Source organism: Nipponia nippon, unplaced genomic scaffold, assembly GCF_047370975.1.
Source record: "Nipponia nippon isolate SJK-2023a ecotype South Korea unplaced genomic scaffold, ASM4737097v1 scaffold_27, whole genome shotgun sequence".
NCBI lineage: Eukaryota > Metazoa > Chordata > Aves > Pelecaniformes > Threskiornithidae > Nipponia > Nipponia nippon.
The window spans coordinates 6,991,591-7,018,760 of record NW_028262344.1 but is presented as its reverse complement, the minus strand read 5'-3'; the positions used below and the strand labels follow the sequence as shown (position 1 = coordinate 7,018,760).

Here is a 27,170-nt window from a genome sequence, read left to right as displayed (position 1 = left end):
GCCCAGCTGAGCACCTGGATGAACCCTTGCCCTTGGCACGTCTGGGACACTGTCCATGTGCTGGGGAAGCCAGGGGGATCACTGATCCTGTAGCCATCCACCCTGGTCAACACTCTCCCAGAACCTATGTGGTATCAGGAAAAGTGCTGTGGAAGGAGGGGAGACATGTCACAGGTTGCCCCCAGCATGGACCAGTCCAGCCCAGGGCTCCCTCTGCTCCCAAAGGAGCCCAGGAGAGCTCTGCAGCCCCAGTGCAGAGCCCAGCTGCCTTCCTTGCCCAGCCCCAGCCCCAGCTGCAACAGCAGGCACCTGGAAAGTCCCTGGCTCTCTGCGTATTTTCAAGACACCGCAGCAGCATCCTCTGACTGGAGGCCAGCCCCAAACATGATCTGAGCTGCTGAGGAGGGTCAGGGCATGCGTTCCCTTTGCAGGCATCAGTCTTTGGCAATTCTCTGTGATTTGCACCCCAAAGAAAGCAGCCAGCTGAGCAGACCTTCACTCCAGTCCCTCCAGGGAAGGTGGGATTGGAGAGGACCCAGGAGGGAACAAACTAACGGCAGAGGTACTTGGCCATTGCTCTGTCTGAACAATGCAATGCATGCCTGAGCAGCAGGGCCCCATGGAAACTAGCCTGGGGTTCGTGCCCCATCTCTCCTTCTGCCTCCCTTCCCTCAGAGCCCCCAGTTCACTCCTTCCCCCCCAAGTGCCTTGCTCTGTTGCCTGTCCCCCCAGCCCAGGGAGAAAGCAGGGAGCTTCTGGCAATGAGAAAGGGATGAGCATCCCTGTTTGCAGGGGGTTCACAAGGCAGACCTAACTTTTGGGATACAGAGGATCTGCCAGGGTGGGGGGTGGAGGCAAGGCTTTTTAGGGCTCTCCAACACCAGCAGCCACTATGGCCAGGCACAATTTCTTGCATGCACCCACATAAACCCATTTCTCATCAGCTTGGGCTCCTGCAGCCACCAGACTTTTCCCAGAGCTTGGAGGTGCAGGATGGAGGCAGACACAGGGAGGGGGACGTAACCAGGCATCGTGGAGTCTCAGCTACAGGGAACCCCCCTGTGGCCCTGGGGTCTGTGTCAGATACTGTGCAGTCTTTCCAGCAGGGCTTTGTGCAATGTTGCCTCCAGCTATCCCTGTGCTTGAGCAGCCCAGCTCCAGCCCTCTGTGCATCCCTGTGGTGGAGGGACCTCCAGCCTGCAGGAAGAGGGGAGGGTGTCCTAGGCAGAGACTACGATGTCCCTGCACACCATGCGTGCAAAAACAGTGGGACCATAGCAAAGGTCACCAAACCACCTTGCTTGTGAGCCTTTCCCAGGCAGTGAAACCACTGTGGGAGCTTGTAGGGTCTCACTCAAGCCTCCATCCCAAATGCTTCCCATGTTTGCACCCCACACCTCAGCACCAGAGCCTGGAGTTCACCTATGAATTACTTCCCTGGCTTCCAGCATTGCAGTTTCCTGACATCTCACCCCGTAATGCCAGGAGATCCTTTCTCCTGACCCCTCAGCCCTCTGCTCACCCATCCTTGGACTGCCCTTCAGCCCTGCGAAAGCCCCCAGCTCTGTCCTGCTTAACCAGATGTGGAGTCTGCTCCCTGGGTGGCTCAGGGCTGGGAGCAGAGGCTGCCCGTAGCGCTCCCTCAGACCCAAAATCAAGGGACCAGGCAGGATCTGTGTTTAGTCTCCCTGTGGAAAGCACATGGGCAGGATTGCTTGGATCTCATCCCTCCTGAGCCAGGGCTTGGGCTGTTGTGAGTTTGCATATTTGTCACTATGTCACCAGGAAATATATCCAGTGCCTGCTGAAAGTGGTGATGGCTCAAAGCCTGTCCCTCCATGGCACCTCCATGGGGTGGCCGAGGTTAGTGTTGGAAAGGGGACATGACAAGAGGCTCCTGCTCTTGGCAGAGATGCTAGGCCAGAGAGCAGCAGATGCTGCAGAGAAGAGTAAGTCAACTAGAGTTTGCATAACCCTCCAAAAACTGGGCCCCTCTCAGCTGGTCCTCAGCCCTTCCACCGACCACAGGTCCAGCCCTCCCTCTTCCACTGAGAAGCACAGCAATCCTCCATCCAGAAATCCCACGGTTCCTCGTACGGCAGCATAAAACTTAGTGGAAACTGCTGGTGCCAACCCAACCTTCACTAAAAATGGAAATGCAAGAAGTCACAAATCCTTTCACAGCAAAGCAAGCAGCAGCGCCCAAAGCAAGGCACAGGGTGCATGCCAGCCAAGCCAGGAGCTATGTGTAGTTTGAAATGGGTGGGTTGGCTGGGCTCTGTCCAGGCAGGGATGCGCACACGCGTACGCTTTGTGCAAAGGCATCATCCTAGCCCAGCCTGTTGGGCATGTGAATTCAGAGAGATTCGAGAAGCTGCTGGGAAAAGAGCCAGCTGAGTGTTGTCAGAGAGGAAACTGCTCCTTCTCCATCTCGCCACTCGGTGCCGGTGTCCATCAAGTAGCCCACTCTGCCCCGTGTTTCTGGCATGCACTCAGCTCTGGGGGCTGAAGAGCCTGGATCCAGCTTCTAGAGCAAACAGCAGCTGGTACACGCGGCAAGTTCATCAGGAGGGGGGAAATGGAGATGGAGAAATTAAAGATGTCTGAAGGGAAATGAAGCAAAACGTTGAAAAGGCTCTGGAGAGTTTGCAGAAGACATCATCAGAGCAACATGTAAACTAGGAACTGGATATGCTTCAGCCAAGACTGGAAAACATCAGAGAAGAGCTCTGCTCCCGGCGACTGTTCAGCCAGCCACCCCAACCAGAGAAGCAGCCACTCAAAACCCAGGCAGCAGTGGAAAATGCAAGTGCCAGGGGACAGAAAGAAAGCAAAGAGAAAGGAGATGAAGCCCCACAGGGACAGGAGCTGCTGGGCACCGACACCAGACACAGACATGCTACATTGTCTGCCAGCTTCATGGGCCACAAGCATCTGGACTTGACATCAGAGGGAGCACCGCTGCCAGGAGGGCACCTGAATAGCAGCCGGCCGAGCTCTTCCCAGCAGCCTGCATGGAAAGAAAAGAGCTGCTGGAAGGGACAGAAAAGGCTGGGAGGGCTCCGGGAGCCCAGCTCCACACTGGACATGTCTCAACCTGCCCGGATATAATTAAGAGATAGAAAGAAGTTATATACTCCATACGTAAATATAACTGGTCATTAACAGTAGTTCAGAGCAGCAGGGCAGAGTGATGGAGCCATCAAAACCCTGCAATAGCTGACTCCATGTGCTTGTTTTGGCTGGGATAGAGTTAATTTTCTTCATGCTAGCTGGTATGAGGCTATGTTTTGGATTTGTGCTGAAAACAGTGCTGATAACACAGGGATGTTTTTGTTATTGCTGAGCAGTGCTTGCACAGAGTCAAGGCTTTTTCTGCTTCTCACCCCACCCCACCAGCGAGGAGGCTGGGGGTGCACAAGAAGTTGGGAGGGGACACAGCTGGGACAGCTGACCCCAACTGACCAAAGGGATATTCCATGCCATGTGACGTCATGCTCAGCAATATAAAGCTAGGGGAAGAAGAAAGAAGGGAAGGACGTTCGGAGTGATGGTGTTTTGTCTTCCCAAGTAACTGTTGCGCGTGATGGAGCCTTGCTTTCTTGGAGATGGCTGAACACCTGCCTGCCGATGGGAAGTAGTGAATGAATTCTTTGTTTTGCTTTGCTTGCGCAGCTTTTGCTTTCCCTATTAAACTGTCTTTATCTCATCCCATGAGTTTTTTCACTTTTACCGTTCTGATTCTCTCCCCTGTCCTGCTGGGGGAAAGTGAGCAAGTGGCTGCATGGTATTTAGTTGCTGGCTGGGGTTAAACCACGCCATGCCACAGTGGGGACAGCGCTTGAAGACATGAGGAGTGACCTGAGGGCCATTTTGGCACCCAGGCAGACAAGAATAATGCAGAGGGGACATCCTGCACTACCAAGGAGACCCGCACGACGCAGAGCAACCTCCTCCCAGGCACACACAGAGCAGGTATTAAGCCAGGTGCACCAAAGACCTGGGGAGTCAAGACTGGCCATTTGACCTGGCCATCAAATTGGTTTCCAAGAGGAGGCAGAGGGGAAGAAGCACCTGCCTGAACATGGGACAGTGTTTGGAGCTGGGACTCTGCTTGAGATGCCCCAGGTGGCTGATGGGCTGGGAGCAGTGCAAGGGGCTGGAAATTCCCTTTGGAGATGGGCATCAGGCGAGAAATCTGTTTACAGCAAGGGAGCAGCAGGGAAGAGAATCGTAGAACCATAGAATCATAGAATAGTTTGGGTTGGAAGGGACCTTTAAAGGTCATCTAGTCCAACCCCCCTGCAATTGGCAGGGACATTCTCAACCAGATAAGGTTGCTCAGAGCCCCATCCAGCCTGGCCTTGAATGTTTCCAAGGATGGGGCATCTACCACCTCTCTGGGCAACCCATTCCAGTGTTTCACCACCCTCATCGTGAAAAATTTCTTCCTTATATCTAGTCTGAATCTACCCTCTTTTAGTTTAAAACCATTACCCCTTGTCCTATCATTACAGGCCCTACTAAAAAGTTTCTCCCCATCTTTCTTACAAGTCCCCTTCAGGTACTGGAAGGCTGCAATAAGGTCTCCCCGCAGCCTTCTCTTCTCCAGGCTGAACAACCCCAGCTCTTTCAGCCTTTCCTCATAGGAGAGGTGTTCCAGCCCTCTGATCATTTTCGTGGCCCTCCTCTGGACCCTCTCCAACAGGTCCATGTCCTTCCCATGCTGAGGACCCCAGAGCTGGATGCAGTACTCCAGGTGGGGTCTCACCAGAGCAGAGCAGAGGGGCAGAATCCCCTCCCTCGACCTGCTGGCCATGCTTCTTTTGATGCAGCCCAGGATACGGTTGGCTTTCTGGGCTGCGAGAGCACATTGCCGGCTCATGTCCAGCTTTTCATCTACCAGTACCCCCAAGTCCTTCTCCTCAGGGCTGCTCTCAATCCCTTCATCCCCCAGCCTGTACTGATACTGGGGATTGCCCCGACCCAGGTGCAGGACCTTGCACTTGGCCTTGTTGAACCTCATGAGGTTCACACAGACCCACTTCTCAAGCTTGTCCAGGTCCCTCTGGATGGCAAGAGTTGCAGGACCAGAAGCCAGGAGACCATCTGGCAGCATCCGCCTGCCAAAGCCCTGCAGACCCTTCAATGGCAGCTCTGGGAAAGTCACCCAGATGGCTTGCAAACCTCTCCTGGAGGGTGCCTGGCTCAGGCATCAGGAGGAAGAGGAGACACACCACTGTACCCCCCCGATGGGTCCCATCCCAATGCCTTGGTGGCAGAGCAGACCCTGGAGGAGCTCAGGGCTACCAAGATGAGACTGAGCCCAGGCCCTGTCCCGTGTCCCCCAGAAGTGATTGACTGTAGTTGTGGTCAGGAAGGGGAGTTTGCACCCCCAAGAATACTGCAAGGGCTGCAGCCCCAATTTCCATCTGTGCAGGGCTCCACTCCAGGCCCGAAGGTCCCTGTGACAGTTGCCAGCATTGCAAAGCCCCATGTGGCAGCACCAAGGCAAGAAAGAGGTCTACGAGACCAGTTGATATGGTTGGCATTACTCAATAGGCAGGGAGAGCATCCTCAGGACATGCTGCTGTCTCCATTGCCTACAACTACCTCCCATCGGACACCTGATCACATCATAGACAAATACACAATAACTGAGGTGGGAAGGGACTTCTGGGTCTCCAGGCCAACTTCCTGCTCAGAGCATGTTTAACTTGGCCTCGGCCAGACCTGCTCCCACTGCTCATGTTGGCCATGTCCTGGGAGCCCCGATGGAATGCAGAGCCCCAGCAGGGTCTCCCCAGTGCTGATGGGGGCCAAGTACTTTCTCCGGCCCCATTGTCCGCACCCTGTCCAGCACGGGACATCCATCTGTCTCCGTCTCTGAAGCCCCTCAGGACACAGCTCTGGTAGATGTGGTCTATCCCATGCCCCTTGGGTTTCTCTCTCGACTCAGCAGGGAGACGCCAGATCCAAATCTTCCCATGGGTTTCCAGATACAAATCATTTGCTGCCTGCTCCTATCTCTTTCCACTCTCTCCGGAGCCTTATTAGACTCAGGCTCAATGCTGAGTTGGGCAGGACTTGTCCCATCAACAACTCACAGCAGTGGCTTCACCCTCCCATCACAGCCCAGGGGTAGCACAGCTTTAACTTAAAACAGTCTGATCTGCTGTTGTGGGTTAACCCTGGTGGGCAGCTAAGCCCCACGCAGCTGCTCGCTCACTCCCCCCCAGTGAGATGGGGGAGAGAATCGGAATGGTAAAAGGGAAAGCAAAAGCCATGCACACAAGCAAAGCAAAACAAGGAATTAATTTACTACTTCCCATTGGCAGACAGGTGTTCAGCCACTTCCAGGAAAGCCTTCATCATACTGATAAAGTAAATACCTTCATCACGCGTAATGGTTGGGAAGACAAACATCATAACTCTGAACATCCCCCCTTCCTCCTTCTTTCCTCCAGCTTTTATTGCTGAGCACTGTGTCATATGGTATGGAATATCCCTTTGGTCAGTTGAGGTCAGATGTCCTGGCTGTGTCCCCTCCCAACTTCTCATGCACCCCCAGCTTACAGAAAAAGCCTTGAGACTGAATAAGCACTGTTCAGCAGTAACTAAATCATCCCTATGTTATCAACAGCGTTTTGGTCACAAATTCAAAACATAGCCCCTTACCAGCTACTAAGAAGAAAATTAACTCTATCCTAGACAAAACCAGTACAATCTCCACCCCTTATGTGATACCATTTACGTCATGCTCAGGTCCCACACTATCCAATACATCCTCTTTAACCACCACCCCCCTTCCCATCCTTTGATTTATATACAGATATCATTCTCTTAGTCTATGGGCCACCGCTGTAAAATGTCCATAAAATGTCCATTGAGTTCATTTAGTCCATGACTTTGGGCTCCATCTGTGACAGTGGTCACTCAGGACAGGAGACGTGGTGTGTCGCATGGAGTTACTGGGCACCAAAGCCAGCTCAGGTCGGGTCACTGCTGCACTTGCACTGCTTCTTGTAAGGCTTCTCCTCCATTGGTTCAGGTGGTTCCTGCTATAGTAATTCCCATAACATGCAACTCAAACCCCAGGTTACAACAATTTAAAGGTATTTCCATTACAGTCTCCACCCCTGGCCCCTTTGGACCAGACCATTGGGTGTAACACTGCAATGGACTCCTCCCCTTGCCCCTGCTCCGGCTTGGACTTATCCATGTGCCGCAGTCCCTTCAGGGGAAAACCTGCTCTAGCATGGCCTCATCTGTGGGCCGCAATTTCTTAGGGGTGTTTTTGCTCCAGTGTGGCCTTATCCATGGGCCACAGTCTCTTCAGGGGTATACCTGCTGTGGCATGGCCTTTACCCATGGCCACAGATGCTTCGAGGTATACCTTCTCCAGCGTGGACTTATCCTTGGGCCAGAATCCCTTCAGAAGTATACCTGCTGCGGCATGGACATAACCATGGTCACAGACACTTCAGGGTGTCCTGCTCCCATGTGGACTCATCCACAGGTCACAGTCCCTTCAACTCGAGTTCCAGCCTGTCCAGTACAGCAGCACAGAAACAGCAGAGATGCCCTGGCCATCTGCCAGCCCAGGCACGTGGCCATTGCTGTTATCAAAATGTTCCCAGGCACAGCACAGTAAGATGATAAGCAGTACAGCAGTAGAGAAAGCAGCGAAAGCAAAAAGCAGCCACTAACAAGCACTAGACTCTAATATACAGTAAAGCAAGCAAGTCTCATGGAAAGCACAGGAGCCTGCCAATTAGTAGCTAAACAGCAATAACAGCTATAAATTCGATCTAGCACACTCCAATCAAATCTGTCGCTATCTCGAACCTTTCTTGACCCACTTTGGGTGCTAAAAAGGACTCTATCCCAGCCAAAACCAGTACATCTGCCATACCCCACATGAACACCTTTCTATTTCCTGGTTAGAGCTTCACCAGCCCACTCCAACTCTGCCCATGCCACTGTGGAAGCCCCAGGTGGGATCACTGTAAGCACAAACTGGAAGAGTCAACCTCCTTCTGCTGCTGAGGCCAAAATACAATAGTCAGGGAGCTTTATTTTGATAGATGTGAATGACAGAAGCAAAGGTTATGTTCATCCTGTGTGACCACAGGCCAGGAGCTATCATTGAGCCCACTGTCATGATCAATCAGGTCAATTCCTCTTCCGTAAGCACAACCCAGATAGCCCTGCTGTCCATCAGTATGTCCAGTCTCAATAGTTTCAGCAGCCAAAATAACCTGTACTTACAAAATGTGTGGCTGGCACAAATGCTGGGAAATCACAAACAAGGCATTGATGTACCCTTGTGCACATGTACATCATCAGACCACTGCTGACACCATCCAGTTCTGGAGTCAGCCTTTCAGAAAAAAAATGGATAAGGCTTTGAAAAAATGATGATGAGGGATTTATAAAGAGATTTTAAAAGAGCCTGATATGGCATATCCGAGTCAGACCCCCCCCTTTACAGCACTGGGGAAGCTTTAATAGATGTCTCTAATGGGGCAGGAGACTAGTGTGCAGCCTTCACAGGCACCCAAACACTTCATGTCACACCAGATTTGCCCCTCAACAGTACTCATCAGGCACGTTTACTGACTCAAAGCTGCAGGGCCAGACCAGAGAACAGTAAGCAGTTCTCTGTCACTTTGGCCATGGCCAACAGTTTGTTCCCCACAGTAACTGCAATGATGAGCTCTCTCATGTCTACAACATCCAGTTTCCATGAAGAACACCCCACAAAACAAGAAATATCAGATACACCCTCCACCCAATATATCACAAGGAAATCCCACAATGGGCAGGAGGGACCCCTGGCCTTCCCAGGGATGGAGAACTGGTGGCACTTGCAGAGATTGTGGAGCATTTCCAAAGTCCCCAGCAAGCCCCAGGCTGCTCCGGGGATGCCATCGGGTCAGAGCTCAGGATGGACCTGACCCAAATGTCCATGGTCCCCCTGCGCTCCCAAATCATGTGCTGCTTCTCACTCCACAAGACCGAGTTGCCCTGGAAAAAGGATCTTGGCTGGAAAACAGTGATGAAGCTGGCCTCTCTTCTGGAGAAGAGCCCAAAGCCTTCCTCTCTGACCTGGGGAGATCGACGAGCAATCTGCCTTGGCCCATCTGGTACTTCCCACAACCCAGAGTTACTCTGTCCCAATGGGCTGGTGTGTCCTGTCTCCATCCTTGTGATGTGTGTCCAGAGCCTTGGCAGGCGGATGCTGCCAGGAGATGTCCTGGCACCTCTTCCCTGCTGCTTCCTTGCTGTAAACAGCTGTCTCACCTGATCCCCAGGGCTGAATCAGCAGCCCCACTGCAGCTGGAGGAACCACTGACGTGATAGCTGATGGGCACCAGCTGGGCAAGGGACACAGCACAGGGCAAGGTATGTGTTGCCCCGCAGGGATGCCCTGAGCTGCTGATGTGTGACCTGCTCTGGCTGGACAAGGCGCTTCACCTAGGGGACAGAGGCATGGTACCAGCCAACGCCCACAGGAATTTGGGCAGTGGCCAATGCAGCCTTTCCATGGACCGCTGAACTGCCACGGGGATGCTTCACAGCTTTATCTTCAGCCATTTTCTTGCTGCATGCAACCAGCATTTGCTGTGCACCTCCTGCCTCAGCTCCAGCTTTGAGATGACGACAGGCGCTGCAGCACAGGGCTGACTCCTGTCCTCAACATCGACCACACACAAGCATAGGGTGCTGGTGAAGTTGGCCTGGTGGCCACCATCTTCCTTTGGCAGGATCAAAGCTGGTCTTGCTGCCTTTCCAGCTGTGCTGGGAAGGGCTGGGGGAAACCATGGACAAACCAGGAGGTCATAGGGACTTCTCCTCCTTCTAGGCAGCTGCCAGTCTGGGAGAAGGAGGGTCTCACACATGATGTTCCCCAGTGCTGGTGACTGGATGGAGGAGCAGACCCCAGCGGGCAGCTCTTCAGCTCCACTGTCTGGCTTGCAGTCCCACATCTCTCAGTCCTGGGGCTCCTGGGGGCAATCAGGACCTGCAGGCTCTGGCTGTGCCTGGGGAGCCCAACTGTTTGTACCATTGTCAGCAGTTTGGGAAGGAAGAGTCCAACTAGTGGTCGCTCACAGAGAGGGCATCATCTTCCTTTGGCAGGATCAAAGCTCGTCCACCTGCCATTTCTGCTACCGGTCCTGCTGCCTTGTTGGCTGGACTGGAAAGGCTGGGGGGGGTCCATGGACAAAATGAGAGTGCACAGGGACTCCTTGTCCCTCTGAGGCAGCCCCCCATCCAGGCAAAGGAGGCTCTTGTGCCACAGATTGGGTTTGGACTCAGGGTTTTCCCACAGCATCCCCACCTTGCCCAAAATCCCACAGCCCCACTGCTGGCACAGAGCCGCAGGAAGAGGCAGGCAGACCTACCACAGCTTGCTGGGGGCCAGAAGCAGGTTACTTTCTGCCGCGCATAGAAATAATATGATGCATATTCATCAGTTATGGTTATGCAGAGATTACAACAGTCGCATAAATCGCAGGTTTAGGGATCATCGCCTTCACTCCGAGACTTTCCCAGGGCTTCGTCCCCTGAAAAATAGATGGAAATTGGAGTCATCTCATGAAAAATAAAGGTCAGCGCTTTAATGAGGTCTTAGAGTGTCCTGGTTTCAGCTGGGATAGAGTTAATTTTCTTCCTAGTAGCTGGCATAGTGCTGTGTTTTGGGTTTAGGATGAGAATAATGTTGATACACTGATGTTTTGGTTCTTGCTGAGTAGTGCTAAGCTGTTGCTAAATAGTTGCTAAGTAGTGCTTACACTGGTCAAGGACTTTTCAGCTTCCCATGCTCTGCCAGGTGCACAAGAAGCTGGGAGGGGGCACAGCCAGGACAGCTGACCCAGACTGGCCCAAGGGCTGTTCCATACCGTATGGCATCATGCCCAGTATATAAGCTGGGGGAAGAAGGAAAGGGAGGACGTTTGGCGTGATGGCGTTTGTCTTCCCAAGTAACCGTTACGTGTGATGGAGCCCTGCTTTCCTGGGGATGTTGAACACCTGCCTGCCGATGGGAAGGAGTGAATGAATTCCTTGCTTTGCTTTGCTTGCATGTGTGGCTTTTGCTTTACCTATTTAACTGTTCTATTTTATTTTACTTCAATTATTAAACTGTTCTTATCTCAACCCACGAGTTTTCTCCCTTCTGATTCTCTCCCCCATCCCACCGGAGGGGAGTGAGCGAGTGAGCGGCTGTGTGGTGCTTAGTTGCTGGCTGGGGTTAAACCACCACAGTCCTTTTTGGCGCTCAACATGGGGCTCGAAGGGTTCGAGATAACGACAGATTTAACTGGAATGTGCTAGATCAAATTTATTTATCGAATAACAGCTGTTAGTGCTGTTTAGCTGTTAATCGGCAGGCTTCTGTGCTTGCCACGGGGCTTGCTTGCCTTACCGTATATTAGAGTCTAGTGCTCATTAGTGGCTGCTTTTTGCTTTTGCTGCTTGCTGTACTGCTTATCATCTTACTCTGCTGTGCCTGGGAACGTTTTGATAACAACAACAGCCATGCACCTGGGCTAGCAGATGGCCAGGGCATCTCTGCTGTTTCTGTGCTGCTGTACTGGACAGGCTGGAACTCCAGTGTGAACTTGAGTCGAAGGGACTGTGACCTGTGGATGAGTCCACACGGGAGCAGGACACCCCGAAGCGTCTGTGGACGTGAATAAGCCCATGCCAGAGCAGCCCATGGAAGTTAAGGGTGGAGCAGAGATCCATCTGCAGCCCATGGAGGACCCCATGCTGGAGCAGGTGGATGCCCGAAGGAGGCTGTGACCCCATGGGAAGCCTGCGCTCGAGCAGGCTCCTGGCAGGACCTGTGGACCCGTGGAGAGAAGAGCCCACGCTGGAGCAGGTTTGCTGGCAGGACTTGTGACCCTGTGGAAGGGACCCACGCTGGAGTAGTTTGTGAAGAACTGCAGCCCGTGGGAAGGACTCACGTTAGAGAAGTTCATGGAGGACTGTGCCGTGGGAGGGACACATTTTGTGGACATTTGTGGATGTTTATGGACATTTTACAGACATTTCACAGGGGTGGTCCATAGACTAAGGGAATGATACCTGTGTATTGTATCAAAGGATGGGAAGGGGGGTGGTGGTTAAAGAGGATGTATTGGATAGTGTGGGACCTGAGCATGACGTAAATGGTATGGAATAAGGGGTGGATACTGTCCTGGTTTCAGCTGGGATAGAGTTAATTTTCTTCTTAGTAACTGGTATATTGCTGTGTTTTGGATTTAGGATGAGAATAATGTTGATAATACACTGATGTTTTAGTAGTTGCTAAGTAGTTGCTAAGTAGTGCTTACACTGGTCAAGGACTTTTCAGCTTCCCATGCTCTGCCCGGTGCACAAGAAGCTGGGAGGGGGCACAGCCAGGACAGCTGACCCAGACTGGCCAAAGGGCTATGCCATACCGTATGACATCATGCCCAGTATGTAAGCTGGGGGAAGAAGAAGGAAGGGGGGGACGTTCGGCGTGATGGCGTTTGTCTTCCCAAGTAACCGTTACGTGTGATGGAGCCCTGCTTTCCTGGGGATGGCTGAACACCTGCCTGCCGATGGGAAGGAGTGAATGAATTCCTTGTTTTGCTTTGCTTGTGTGCACAGCTTTTGCTGTACCTATTTAACTGTTCTATTTTATTTTTCTTCAATTATTAAACTGTTCTTATCTCAACCCATGAGTTTTCTCCCTTTTACCCTTCTGATTCTCTCCCCCATCCCACCGGGGGGGAGTGAGCGAGCGGCTGTGTGGTGCTTAGTTGCTGGCTGGGGTTAAACCATGACATAGCGAAATAATACTGTGTTCTTTACTGTACATTTTTGCACCCCTCAGGTGAACAATTTAGTGATCATAAGCCTCATCTTATTATTTAAAATTATATTTATCAGCTGTAATCCCTCTCAATACATTTTCATTCTTAAAAATCAATTTACCAAACTCTTCACAGGTATAATAGAAACAAATTTAATTTGAAGCCCAGCCTCACAGGATCGATGCTAAGCAGGTCACTGCATCTCTTTACAAAGGGAAAATATTCTTTCATGCAGCTGCCTTTGAGCATAGTGGAGCCCAGGGAGCCTAAAAGCTTTGAGCAGTGGAGAGGATTTGGGGACTGATGCTCTGCAATCACTGATGAAGATGGGAGCTGGGGGCAAAGGCGCCCCAGGGCATGCAATCTCACCCTAGTTCCCCTGTTGAACGAGGCTCTCCCCAGCCACTTGTCACCAGCTTGGCCATGTCACCAGCTCTCCAGCGCATGCCTCCTGCCAGCCTCTCCACGCAACACTGGCTCCCTCTGAAGTGATGACTGCATGATAATCGCTTCACCCAGCAGTGAGACCGCTCTGAGGTGTCTCCAGCCTTAGAGACCTCTCAAAATGCAACTCAGCGGTTTTCACCAAGTGCATAAATAGCTGTGAGAGCCCCCCAAAATTGTTTGGGTTCCTCTTGACCATGGGGTATAAAGTTAACCCCAGTGGGGGAAAATGTGCCACAGTGTTTCTATCCATTCATGACAGATGGGTCTCATCCAAAACTCTGAATTGGCTGTAGCTGGAAAGAAAAAAGGACTGAAAAAACACTGAGCAGGGTCTGTGTAACACAGAGGCTGGGCAGTCAGCCCCAGGCAAATACTCGTTTCTGCTGTTTGCTCCCTTGCAGACACAGCAAGACCTCCCAGAGTTACCCCAGCACTGTCAGCTGCATGTAGCAATGATCTCTCAAGCTACTGACCACTCATTTTTTCTCACTTCAAAGTACTGACAAAGCAGGTTCATTGTTAGCCTGCAAACAGTCCAGCAGATGAGGTATTATTGCCTTCCAGTGGGGGAGCAGCTACACAGCAGCACAGAGAAACTGGAAGCATTTTGATATTCTCATATTTTGGGGTATCTGTGACCACAAAAAACCCAAGCTCTTTTCAGCCAAGCCTTTTGTCGTGGTTTAACCCCAGCCGGCAACTAAGCACCACACAGCTGCTTGCTCACTCCCCCCCAGTGGGATGGGGGAGAGAATCAGAACCGTAAAAGTGAGAAAACTCATGGGATGAGATAAAGACAGTTTAATAGGGAAAGCAAAAGCTGTGCACGCAAGCAAAGCAAAACAAGGAATTCATTCACTACTTCCCATCGGCAGGCAGGTGTTCAGCCATCCCCAGGAAAGCAGGGCTCCATCAAGCGTAACGGTTACTTGGGAAGACAAACGCCATCACTCCGAACGTCCTCCCCTTCTTTCTTCTTCCCCCAGTTTATATACTGAGCATGACGTCACATGGCATGGAATAGCCCTTTGGTCAGTTGGGGTCAGCTGTCCCGGCTGCGTCTCCTCCCAACTTCTTGTGCACCCCCAGCCTCCTCGCTGGTGGGGTGGTGTGAGAAGCAGAAGAGGCCTTGGCTCTGTGTCAGCACTGCTCAGCAGTAACTAAACCATCCCTGTGTTATCAGCACTGTTTTCAGCACAAATCCAAAACATAGCCCCATACCAGCTAGTATGAAGAAAATTAACTCTATCCCAGCCAAAACCAGCACACCTTTCATTAATTTTTCATCCAAAAGAGAAGCTAATATCTAAGTGTAAAATTCCTTGCTTCCCCAGATATCTTATTTGAACTATATGGGACTCTCAAGAAAGACCATCTTTTTCCCAAGCAAGTGCCCCAAGTGCCTTGGGATAATACTGCAGTTCCCTTTTATTGCTCCTGCAGCAACCCCTGTATCATTGTCTGTATTTTCAGATCTCTTTATCAACAGAGGAAGCTGGGGGAGAGCTGCTGTTAGGAGCTATTCGAGAATCGCTTCTGCGATCTGTGCATCCTCACCAGTGCCAAGGAGAGGGGATAATAACTTCCCCCAATCTGCTAGCTACACTCCTCCAAATGTAGCCCAAGATGTGGTTTGCCTTTTTCACAAGAGTGCTCTCTTGGCTCATATTCAGCCTGGTGCCCACGATAACCCCCAGGTCCTTCCCAGCAGCGCTGCCGCTTAGCACTCAGATCCCAGCCTAGGTTTATTGCACCTCGGTGCCATGCTTTGCATCCCCCTTGCTGAATTTCACAGGGTCAATGCTCACATTTATCTAATCCCCCCCCAGACTGAGGCTGTGTCAGGTGTCAGCCATCCTTGTCTAGTGGCACCTGAGGCTTTGCTGAAGGTTCATCCTATGTCAGTGCCTTGACCTGTATCAGCCCCTGGGTGCTTCAGTCATTACTGGCCACCCGTCAGCTGTCGAGCTGTTGGTGGCCACCCTCGGAGTCCAGCACAGTTTGCCCTTGGGAAATCCCTGCTTGCTCTTTATGTGCTCAGAAATGGCTTCCAAGAGGTTGTGCTCTTTAATGGGTCTTACAGCAATTACCATTCCCTTTACTGACCCATGACAAGTCGCGTCTCCCCTTCCCCTGAAAAGTGCAGAGCCCTTCTTTCTTGGGGGTGTCCTTTGATTCCTGGATGGATAATCCCCACCACCACTGTCAGTCCTCCTCCTGAAAGCATTTAGCAATGGAAAACACAGAAAGCAGGGGTCAGAGACCACGTGAGATGTCCGTCGCTCCATGTGCTCTGTGGGCAGTGGGCCCCAGTCAGCCAGCAGTGCCCTAAAATCTCTTGCAGGATGAACCATCTCCAGTGTGACACAGAGGAAAGCTTTGGGTGATCCCAGCTGTGACGCTTCCAGGCAGGCTGGAGCTTTGCCTCCCAGCAGCAGCCTCAGCTGGTTTTATAAAAAGATGTTAACAAAATTCAGGATCTCTTGGTTTTGAAAGCGCTGCATAATTGCAAGCTGTTATTGTCTGAAACTGCATTTGCAAGATGCAATCTCAACAGCCAGGCAGTTTAGGGAAAAGAAACACTTGCTCAGTGTAGGAGACGCTCCTGCAGAGGATACAGCCTCACAATACCCTTGCCAAGCATTCACAGGTCTTCTCAGCTGCCCAAACACTGCAGTTTTCAAGCAGAAACCTGTGAGCAACATCCTACCCGAACTCCCCCCTGCCCTTGCCATAAACTCAGGGTTTCAATGGCTCAGTGCTGCTCAGCAAGGGTTTCAGTGACAAATTCAGCCTTTCCCTGCAGGAACCATGATATCCCATCCCTCATTCATGTCTTCACTCATCCACACTCACTTGCACCCAAACTTTGGAGGACTTGTTGGGTCATACAAAGTTTAGACTGTGCCTTCTTGCTGTCACTTGGCCCTGGGAGATGGATTTTGCAGTGCATCAGTTTTTATGATGCATGGGACAGTCCTGTATGAAGTCTGGCCACAAACAGGCCACTCAGTCCTTGGCAACAAAGAGCAGGAAGCATCCGCAGGACAACTCCAGTTTAGGACATACCGCCATCTGGCTTGTACATGAGGGCAGGCAAGACTTTCTGAAGGGAGTGTCCCAGGTCCTCCAGGGTGCTTGAGGGATGAGGCAGAGAACATCCCTGACAAAAGAACTTGGGTTCAACAGGAAACAAGCTCATGGGAGAGAGAGGCCCACTGAGGAAATCTAAATACTCGCATGGTGGCCAGCACCCCCTGCCCCTGGCCACTAACCCCAGGGGAGGGCGGCCACACACGGCTCTGCATGGCCCGGCAGCATCAGTGTTAACCAGGCTCTGCCCCGGCACTGCCGCGAGCACATGCTTGCCTGCAGAGCCGTGCTTCCAGAATGCTCCTTGCAATTACATGCCCTGCCACCATGCAGGCGAGTTATTAATATTTATTAGGTTCAATTATTCATGGCCTCTTTAGGATCCTGTTGTTTAAATCCAGCTTGAGATCTCCAGGCTAGCAATCACAAAAGTTGCTTTCCAGAGGTATTACAGTAAATCAATCCTTTGGAGATGTTCCACGCAGCCGTAAAACTCATGGCCAGAGCTGCCCAGAAAGGAGCCTCACACCCAACCCTCAGAGGCCAAGAAGTGTTGCATGGGAGCGAGTGGTGCTCGAGCCTTCCTGGGGTGGGGTGCAGGGTCCTGGGACATCACATCCCCTCTTGCCACCGCCTCCACTGAGGTCACACTGGCCATCTTCTTCTGAAGCTGCAAGGGACAAACAGCCCAGGGATAATGATTTGGAGTTTACTCCCCGTCAAAAGGACACCCAGTGAGGATGGAGACCAAACCATGATGTTCACAGCAGAGCAAGGCAAAGCAGGCAGCAGCCAGGAGGACGCAGCCTCTCCTGGCGGCTGTCACAGGGGATGTCCCTGCTTGTCCCAGCTCCCAGCTGGTTCTCAGTTCATAGTTGGGAAGCCACAGGGAGGGTGCAGGATCCGGGAGGGACACCTTAGGGTGCTCCCACCAGGCGCGCCCCATGGCACAGGGCATCCCACTGAGACCTGACCACTTTGCTCCATCAAAGCAGGGCCAGCAGCAGCTAGGGGCATGCACACAGCCTGGAGGGGGAGGATTTACCTTCCTACCCTGTTGATGCCCTGATTTACACTGTGGCAAGCTCTGGGCAAGTCCCAGTACCAGACGCTGAGCACACCAGGCCCCAGGGGTGAGTGGGAGGAGGCACCACCTGCAGCAGACATGAGCTGCCAGGGCCACACTCTGCCAGCAGAAAGCCATCTGGACCACTCAAGAGATGCTTGGCAAGGCTGATAAGCTGAGGCTTAGCACCACACTAACTGCACCCACCAAGCCATCTCACGGCTGCTTGCAAAGCCCTGGGCAGCACAGGCGATCCCAGTGCTTCCCCAGCAAAGCCTGAGCCAGGTTTCTGTGCTGACTTCTGCATCTGCTCCCAGCCTGAGGCTTGGGGCAGCTACCCCACAGTCCCCAGCCACTTCCAGCTGCCCTCAGCACCATAGAAATGGCAGGTGGGACACAGGACTCCCAGGGGACCCACATGACACTGGAAGGAGCTGTGGGGTGGGCAGGGTCCCCTAGGGGACATGTCCCTGCAACCATCCATGACAAGGGTGAGCAGACAGCCTCTCTGGTGGTGCTGGTTGATGCTCATTGACCACAATGGGATTTGGGGCATGCGGAGCTCATGTAGACGCCTGGGAATGAGAGCATGGAGGGGAAGGAGAGAGCTTGTGTGAGACAAACAGCCCTCTGCCTCCCTCCAGGCTCTTCCCTTTGCAAGGGCTGGTCTCCAGAGAGCTGGGGGCCAGGGAGGAGGTGTATGGCCAGGAGGGAGCATGGTGCACGGGCTCTTCTCTGGAGACCAAGAAACGCCCAAGCAGCAGCCTTGCCCACAGTGATTCGTGGCTGAGCCACATTGCCAGCATGCAAGGGATGGAGTGATTCGCTTAGCGCAGAGGAGGAAGAGCAGGGGTTTGAAGGGAAGCAGCCCTACATGTTGAAGCCTCAGCAATGAGCAGGCAGAAGGGCCTGGCTGCTTCTCCTCCAAAGCCAGGGTGATGACCCTGTGCCACTAGGCTCACACGCCACTTGGGTGGGTGTCAGAGCCCAGCCAGGGGATGCCAGGATGGAGAGGAGCTGGGCAGAGGCACTCAGATGCCACAGCAAAGGCCATCCCATGAGACAGGATGCCAAAAAGGCCACGTGTCACCCTCAAAAACCGGGTTTCCTTGTATGTCACACTTCCTCCAACCTGCCTTCCCCTTTCCCTGTCTCCCCTGTGTCCCTGCAGCAGCCGATGCCTCCTGCCTTGACATGGTCCTCCTTTGACTAAAACCTGCAAAACTGTGTTGTGCTCTGGGCTCCAGCATGGCTCAGCATATAAAATTTTGATCCGTTAAAGGGGTTTGCAGGGGAAGCTGGGTGAGCAAGAGGGGGAACACATACCCACCTCCATGGCCCCCTCCTGGGGGGCAGCTCCCTCACCTGCACCCCACCGGTCACTGCCAGAGACAACAGAGGTGGGCCAGGAGGCAAGGGAGGGCTCATGCCATGCTGATGCTGGCAAGGAAAAGCAGCCCAGAGCCCATCCGGCTGGGCAGGAGGTGCTGGAGAGGCCTGATCCAGCTCACAGAAAGGCCAACAGCGGCAAAGAAGTGGATTTGGAAGGAGACTGGGACACAGCTGGGGAGCAGGGGAGACATGCAACCCAGCTGCAGAAAGCAGGGCAGGCACATGCCAGCGGGCACCAGCACTGCTGGGAGTGGGGGTCCTGCCCCATACCCCAGGATGACACCAGGTTGAGGATAAACATGGGCCAGACCCTCTGAGCTGTAAGATCTGCTCCACATCACCCCCCCCAGCCAACTTTTCTCCCTCCTCCACCGACCTGCCACATCAGCTGGCTGTACCACTAGCTCAGCCAGCGCTGGGAACAGCAGGTCCCCGGGGCCAGCACCCACTGCCTGTCCCCGAGCTCTCTGCCCAAGGACGCAGCCTGGGCCCCCTTGTCTCACAGCCCTCCCCTCACCCACCAGTGCTGAAGAAACCTAGACAATCCTACCACCAACAGTGCCTCAGATGGACTCCAGGAGGCAGAGGCATTTTCTTTTTCCCCAAAAAGCCTCTGAATCCCAGCAAGAGCCGTTTTAATCAGGGCTTTCTTCCCTGCGGGACTCCGCACGGCATAATGAAAGAGGTGCAGACAGCCCTTTTACTGTCCCCTCCCATCAACCCTCTGTTTGGCCTCATCTCCTTTTTTTGCCCCCCCTCTGCAATTCAAGCCTGCTTGGTAAATGTTTGAAAGTGATGCTGATGCAGTTGGTATGGCAACGCCAGGCTGGGGCCCTCGTCTGAAACCCCAAACACACAATTAGCTGATTAAGAGGCGAAGAGGGGGGGTGGTTGTGTGTCGGGGCTCTGCTGGTCTGCAGAGTTGTCCCCGCTCACCCCATCAGAGGTGCTTGGAGGTCTCCAAGAAGGGTGAGAGGCATCAAGTCTTACAAGGGGCTGAGATGCAGCCCAGGGAGCATGCACAGATCCCCATGTGGGTAAAGGACTGGGTTTCCAGACTTGGAGATGCTGGGGACAAGCCTTTGCGTGAAGCCTCCCAATAGGATGCTGCAGCATGGGAACAGGGCTGATGCAAAGTGCCACGTGGCTGGGGATGTTGGAGACACCAAAAGCAACGTGGTGGCTGCTGGACTCGCTTGCAAGCACCACACCCCTGTCTAAATAGCAGCACCCAAGAGCCTTGCGTAGTCCCTGGTTTGGGTGCGAGCCATGCCATGTCCCACCTTCACGGCGGGACAGGACACAGGCACATCCCAGGGAGGTGCGATGGTCAGATCCGGCGCTCCCGGGTCTGAGCTCCACTGGGCCACGTTCCCCTGGAGCCAGCTGGGCTCTGCATCTGCCTCCAGCCCCGGGGGCTGCGTGCTTGCCCCCAGCCTCCAAAATGGGTCCCGGTGGTGCCCTCGCCGGCAGGGCAGAGGTATTTGAGCAGGCTTCCTCCTCTCCTCTCCTCTCCTCTCCTCTCCTCTCCTCTCCTCTCCTCTCCTCTCCTCTCCTCTCCTCTCCTCTCCTCTCCTCTCCTCTCCTCTCCTCTCCCACAGCCTTATTGCTCATAAAGCAGCTCAGGAAGGCAGCAATCATCCCCATGACAGCCTCAATTAATGAAGTCGGCCTTCATTAGGTATTTCCATTCCACTTGAAAAGCTCCTCTATGAGGATGCTCGACTGGCCTGCGGCAGAGGTGGCCCCACCAGTGGAGGGTGCAGGGATGAGTGATGCTGCAGGGGGGCAGCCACGCTGGTGGAGCAGGGAGAGGAGACAGAGAGGGCTGCCTGTGCTTCCCTATGGAAACAAGTGCGCCCCTTGCAAGGCACTGTGGGGCTGGTGCTGGGATGCTGCGGTTGCAAACTCATACCCTGCACCCATCCGTGGTCCAGCCCCGGTGCTCCCTCTATCACCCCAGCCTCAGCCCTTCTCTCCAGCCCCAGGGCTGATCCTGCTCTCCAGAGCCCTGCAGTGCAGTCCCTGCACCAGGCTCCACTATTTGAGCACACCCGTGTTCCTGCTTAGGGCAAGGGGGTACCAGTCCCTGGAGAGCCATGGGGTCTGTCCTCAACCCTTTCTGGGGGCTGGCAGGTGGAAGGGAGAGGGCAGGCTGGGGGAGGGCGGCTGCTTGCTGGGAGCTGGCTGGAGTGAGGGTCATTTAGCTAATGCCTGCAAGAGTATGCCTAGATTAGAAAGTTCTAAAGTGCTCTACTATTATGTGTCCGGAGGAAGCATCTTCGTCTCATCAGGGCCAGGCTTGGCGAGCCACCAGCTGCAGCGGCAGAGTCAGGAGCTGCAGCTGCTCTGCAGGGACATGCCACCCCCAGGAAGGGCAGCCCAGGGTAAGCCCAGGAAGCTGTCCTGGGGGAACACCTTCCCACAGACCTGAGACCCTGGGGCATCCCTAACTGTCAGAGGATGTGTTGTTGGCTTCCTCCTGCCTGCTCTCATCTCACTGCTTCCCTCACTCCTTCCCCCCTTGGGGCATTTTGGCACCCATCCGCACTGTCAGACCATGTCCTTTCTCTGCACCCCCTCCCCAGGTACTGGCACTGGTCCCCACCAGCTTTTTCCCCTTATCACAGGGGTGAAGGAGGCTCACGGAGGAGCAATGTGGGTAAATGGCTGCACGAAGCAGCATGGTGCTGAGCACCTCACACTCTCTCTGAGGCTCCCCAGAGCCCAGTCTTGTAAAGGGAAAAGGGAACAGCCAAACTGTGACTGGGTCCACAATGGCTTTGTGGAACAGCAGCAAGGAGCAGACGGCAGTGCACAGCCAGGGGCTCACCTGGAGGTGGACATGCAAGAAGATGGATGGTCTGGATGCAAGCTGGATCACCTCCTTCCAGCAACTGGAGAAGCAGTGCCTTGTCCGCTCAGGGCTGCAAGTCCAGCAGATCCGGGGCTGCCATGGCTCAGCCCAGCAGACATGGGGATGCAGCGGTGAGGCAGGACTGTGTCAGACACTGGCAAGGAGGAAGCAGTGCTCAGCTCTGCACCAGGCCAGGGCTCTGGACAGAGCTAAAACCACCCTGGGCAGCATAACATGCTTGTGCCCCAGGAGGGGAGATTGAGTCAAGCTGGACTGGGAGCTCAGCCCAAATCTGCATCTGGGTGAAGGAGAGGTGCCTCTTCCCCACGCAGCCCAGTGCCTGGCCCTGCTCTGGCTGGGATTTCAGCTGCTGCCTGCTTCACTCTCCAGAGCAGCTGGACAGACCTCAATTGCAAACTCCCAGGTCCTGCAGAGCTGCCGGGCTGAAGACAGCTTTGTTAGGCAAATTCTTCTCTGGGCTTTTGTACTGGGGGATTTCTGGGTGCCGGGAAAGCTGCTGGGTAGGGAGCAGAGTCAGCCCTTGCACCTCAACAGTGTACACAAGGCTGCTTGGTAATTATGTCTTGCAAGAACTCTGTACTCCGGCCCCGAGATGGGAGGGAAAAACTCAAGGCAAACAAACACGGTGCCACAGCCACAAGGCACGCAGCCAGCATTCGCGGTGTTTTAACCGACTTCGGGTTCATTATGGTTTGCATATGCAGGGAGAAGACACAAAAGGCCAAAGCTCAATTAAGGTTAACACTGGCCCGTTTCGTGTCAGGCAACAAGAAAGGCTTTTTTAGGTCTAAAGAAAATATTGGACTGATACTTGTTGAAGATGGTCACCTGACTAATAGGGATGAAGAAAAAGCAGAGGCATTCAATGCATTTTTTGCCTCAGTCTTTAATAATACTGATAGACCTTAGGCTGCCAGGTGCCCTGAGTCGGAGGACCACGAGTGTGGGAACAGTGACTTTCCATTTGTGGACACTGAAATTGTAAGGGACCAGCTGTATCAGCTGAATGTTCACAAGTCCATGGGGCCTGATGGGATTCATCCCAGCATACTGAAGGAGCTAGCGGATGTTACAGCAGGACCCCTCTCGATCATCTACCAGAGGTCTTGGGAGTCTGGGGAGGTGCCTGCTGACTGCAAGCTAGCCAGTGTTATTCCAATTTACAAGAAGGGCGTGAGGGGGGACCCAGGGAACTACAGACCTGTTAGTCTAACCTCAGTGCCTGGAAAAATTATGGAGAAGGGTATCATACTGGGTACTACTGAAAGGCATTTAAAGGACAATGCAATCATCAGGCACAGTCAACACAGGTTCACAAAGGGAAAGTCCTGTCTAACTAACTTAATATCCTTCTGTGATAAAGTCACCTGCCTAGTGGATGAAGGGAAGGCTGTGGATGTAGTTTTTATAGATTTTAGTAAAGCTTTTGATACTCTCCCTCACAGCATCCTTCTGGACAAGTTGTCCAACTGTGGGATGAGCAGGTTCACGGTGCGCTGGGTGAAGAACTGGCTGAAGGGCAGGGCTCAAAGGGTTGTAGTGAATGGGGCTACATCTGGCTGGCGACCGGTCACCAGCGATGTTCCTCAGGGCTCAATTCTAGGGCCAGTCCTGTTCAATATTTTTACCAATGATCTGGACACAGGAGTTGAATGCACCATTAGCAAGTTTGCTGATGATACCAAACTGGGAGGTGCTGTTGACTCTCTTGAGGGACAAGAGGCCTTGCAGAGGGATCTAGATAGACTGGAGCATTGGGCAGTGATTAATGGGATGAAATTTAACAAGTCTGAATCCCAGATTCTGCACCTAGGATGGAGTAATGCCAGGCACAAGTATAGACTGGGAGAGGAGTGGCTGGAGAGCAGCCCTGCAGAAAGGGATCTGGGGGTGCTGGTCGACAGCAGGCTCGATAGGAGTCAGCAGTGTGCCCTGGCAGCCAAGAGGGTGAACCGCATCCTGGGGTGCATCAAACACAGCATAACCAGCCGGTCAAAAGAGGTGATGATCCCTCTGTATTTAGCATTGGTGCGGCCTCACCTTGAGTACTGTGTGCAGTTCTGGGCCCCACAATTTAAAAAGGATGTTAAGGTACTTGATTGTGTCCAGAGGAGGGCAACAAAGCTGGTGAAGGGGCTGGAAGGCATGTCCTATGAGGAGCAGCTAAGGACTCTTGGTTTGTCTAGTTTGGAGAAAAGGAGGACAACCTCATTGCTCTCTACAGCTTCCTGAGGAGGGGAAGTGGAGAGGGAGGTGCTGATCGCTTCTCCCTGGTATCCAGTGACAGGACGCCTGGGAATGGTTCAAAGCTGCACCAGGGGAGGTTTAGACTGGACATTAGGAAGCATTTCTTTACCGAGAGGGTGGTCAAACCCTGGAACAGGCTTCCTAGAGAGGTGGTTGATGCCCCAAGCCTGTCAGTGTTTAAGAGGCATTTGGACAGTGCTTTAACTTTTGATCAGTCCTGAAGCGGTCAGGCAGTTGGACTAGATGATCATTGTAGGTCCCTTCCAACTGAAAATATTCTATTCTATTCTATTCTATTCTATTCTATTCTATTCGTTACCTCCCAGTTGCTGATGGGGGCCAAAGGAGGGGCCGCATCCCTGCTGGGCACCATCTGGTAGCTCCTGCTCAAATCACCCTGGCCACCAAGGGCAGGGGGAGAGCCAGGACCTGTCATCCTTGTCCCTGGCCCCATCCCTGTCCCCAAGACTGCAGCAGGGTGAATGTGGGGAGCGAGAGTCACAGAGCAGCCACAGCCCCCTTAGCAATTTACAATGGCATTGGCACTGCAGCCCTCACACCTGGGAGGGAACACTGGTGGAGAGAGAGGTGGAAGCAGGGAGGTGTCAGAGGCAGCCCAGAGCAAGGTGCTGCTCTGGGGAACTGGCCCCCCCAGGGAAGTGGGTCAAAGCCTTTGGGGTGGGGGGCACAGGGCCGCAGCCCCCCTCCACCATCAGGCTTGGGCTGTGGGGACTGATGGCTGAGCTGCTGGGGTGTGGGAGCACTGAAGGACAAATGCATCAATGGCCAGGGGTGTGACAGGTGGTGTCAATGAGCTGGCCTTGATGGTGGGAGTGTGATGGACAACAGTCAGCATCATGCACGGAGCCTGCATTGATGACCAGGGGTGTGACAGACAGCTACCGAAGAGCTGTTGTGAATGTCCAGGGGCAGTGGTAGACAGCCATTGGTGGATGGGATGGACAGCTGTCATTGGACGTGAAGGACGGCCATTGGCAGGTGACCTTAGGAAGTGCTGCCTGCAGCCAGCGTCAGAAGATGTCCCATTTGGGTGGCAGTGGAGAATGGAATCATGTCTGCAGCTGGGATCAGGTCCATCGGTGGGGTCCTGAGCCCCTTCCCCTGTGTGGAGCCCATGCAGCCTGAGGGCATGGACTGGGGCAGCCGGACGGAAACAGGCATGACCTCCCTTACTCGCAGGCTCGCTCCTGCACCACTCATTCCTGATGATGGGCAATGCTCTGCCATTCCCTGCCTGCAGTTTTACATGGCAGCCCATCAGGCAGCTGGTTTTTATCCCATTTCATGCTGATTTTGGCATCATCCTCCCCTCCTGAACCAGCTGCCATGAGGTATGCCGATGCCTCTCCAAACCCTCCCCGCAGTGCATCAACACTATTATCTCCATCAGCCAAACTTGTAATCTCCTGAAAAAAGATATCTCGCTATTTTGACAAGTTGTCTTTTCCATCACCCCCCACTGACTGGCAGAAATACCTCGCACAGGCACCCTGCTGCTGCTGTTCCTGCTTCTTGACAGGCCAAAAGTTCAGCTCCCCCCCATCAAAGAGCAAACCCTTTGCCCTGCGGCCCCACGGGGTGCTGGTGGCTTCAGGGCTGGGGGCTGAGCAGAAGCCAGGATGAGTCAGGGCGGCACAGGGCGGTGTTTCCAGGCGGCAGGCTCCAGAAGCAGCCACAGATGGTGAGCCCACACACCGCATCGCTGCAGCAGCCAGTGACCTACACGCGGGCGTCATGCGAGATTTTGGGGAGGGAAGGAGCTGACGAAAATGCACATTCCCGCTGCAGCTCAGCTCTCACCTCCACCCCTGCAGCCCTTCCCCGGTAGCCTGGCACTGACGCCTCTGCCAAGAGCTTTCCCAGCCTGTTGCTGTCGCAGCTGCTCCGATGGGCACTCAGACATGCTGTGGCTTTTCAGAGAGGGGAGTCAGGACAGTGGACTATGTCTTCCTTCTCCCTGGAGGGTGCGAGAGCATCATGCATCCTGCACAGGGTGGAGGCTGCTGTATGTCCCTTGCAGAATGGATCTGGGCTGCAGCTCTCCTTTGGTGAGACACCATACGTGCTGGCTGGGCCCTGGTGCACCCAAGGGCTGGCGAGGAGCTGCCATCCCCCAAGCTCAGCCAGCCCCATTCCATGGAGCCTTGCTGTGGAGGAGACAGCCTGACCATGCTACAGAAGGGACTGCAGAGCACCAGGGCAGATGGCAGTGAGACCCCCCCCCCAACCCCTCGGCAGCTTGAGCAAGAGCAGAGCTAGGGCTCTTCCTCATCTTTGCTGTATCCAGCCTAGCCAAGGGGCAGGGCAGCCCTGCAGCCATCCCCACTGCCCAGGCCCCTCTGCTCTAACCTTCAGCACTAATCCCAGGCCTGGCTGGAAGCTGCTCCTAGGAGGGTTCAGACACCCTAAATCATCCCCAGGTATAGCTGGCAGCTCTGGAAGGAGAAAGCACAGCCTCCTCAGCCAGCAGTACCCCATCCCAGGAGGGTGTCAGGGGGCTGAGTGACCATCTCCACCAGGCCAGTGTGGGGCAGCTGAGGATGCACATGGAGCAGATATCCCACCTTCAGAAGCACTACTTTAGTGCTGCACCCTCCTCTCCAGGCCAGCATCTTCCCTCCTGCCCCATCACCTCCCTCATGCCCTCCATGAGCCCTGAGCCCTGCAGCGTGCACCTGGGTGACATCCAGTCCTGGGGACCAGGAGAACCGAAACCCTCAGTGCTGCATTGCACTGGGTGCACAGGGCTGCATGTAGCCAGAATTCACATTGCCCCCGCTGCACCACAGTGCGGGGAGGACAGCCTGCCTGCAACGCTGACCAGCAGGCAATGGGTTAAAGCTGCTGCAGGTAGCCTGTGGCTGAGGCTCCTGGTCCAGGGAAGACCTGGCAGGGGAGACCTTCTCTGCTCTGCTGATGCAGCCCCAGCCCCCATAGTCCTTGAGGTTGTCTCGAAGAAAGGCAGTTCAGCCCCAGGGCCAGAGGAAACACAGGGAAAGCTTTTATTGGTATCTCCCAGCCAACATCAGCTCTGTTAAAAAAATGCTTCATGTCTCAGAGAGCTGTTTAACACAACTCAAGCAGCAATTGGTACAGGGACAGCAAACCAGGCTGCATCTGCTCAGCCCCAGTCACAAGCTCCCTGCTTCCTCCGTGTGTGTGATCAAGTGTGTGT

At 53.8% G+C, this 27,170-nt stretch overlaps 1 long non-coding RNA gene across 2 annotated transcripts; it reads right to left on the bottom strand.

Moving 5' to 3' along the window:
• Nucleotides 1–8,057: 8,057 nt before the first annotated feature.
• LOC148055113 (uncharacterized) lies at nt 8,058–12,531 on the bottom strand. 2 transcript variants are annotated; one of them, XR_015705958.1, is made up of 2 exons: nt 11,551–12,531; nt 8,058–10,571 (listed from the first exon to the last, which is right to left on the bottom strand). It is a non-coding gene; the product is annotated as an uncharacterized LOC148055113 (long non-coding RNA). The 2 variants fall into 2 exon arrangements; XR_015705959.1 differs by lacking the exon at nt 11,551–12,531 and adding an exon at nt 10,800–10,934.
• Between the last annotated feature and the right edge of the window lie 14,639 nt (nt 12,532–27,170).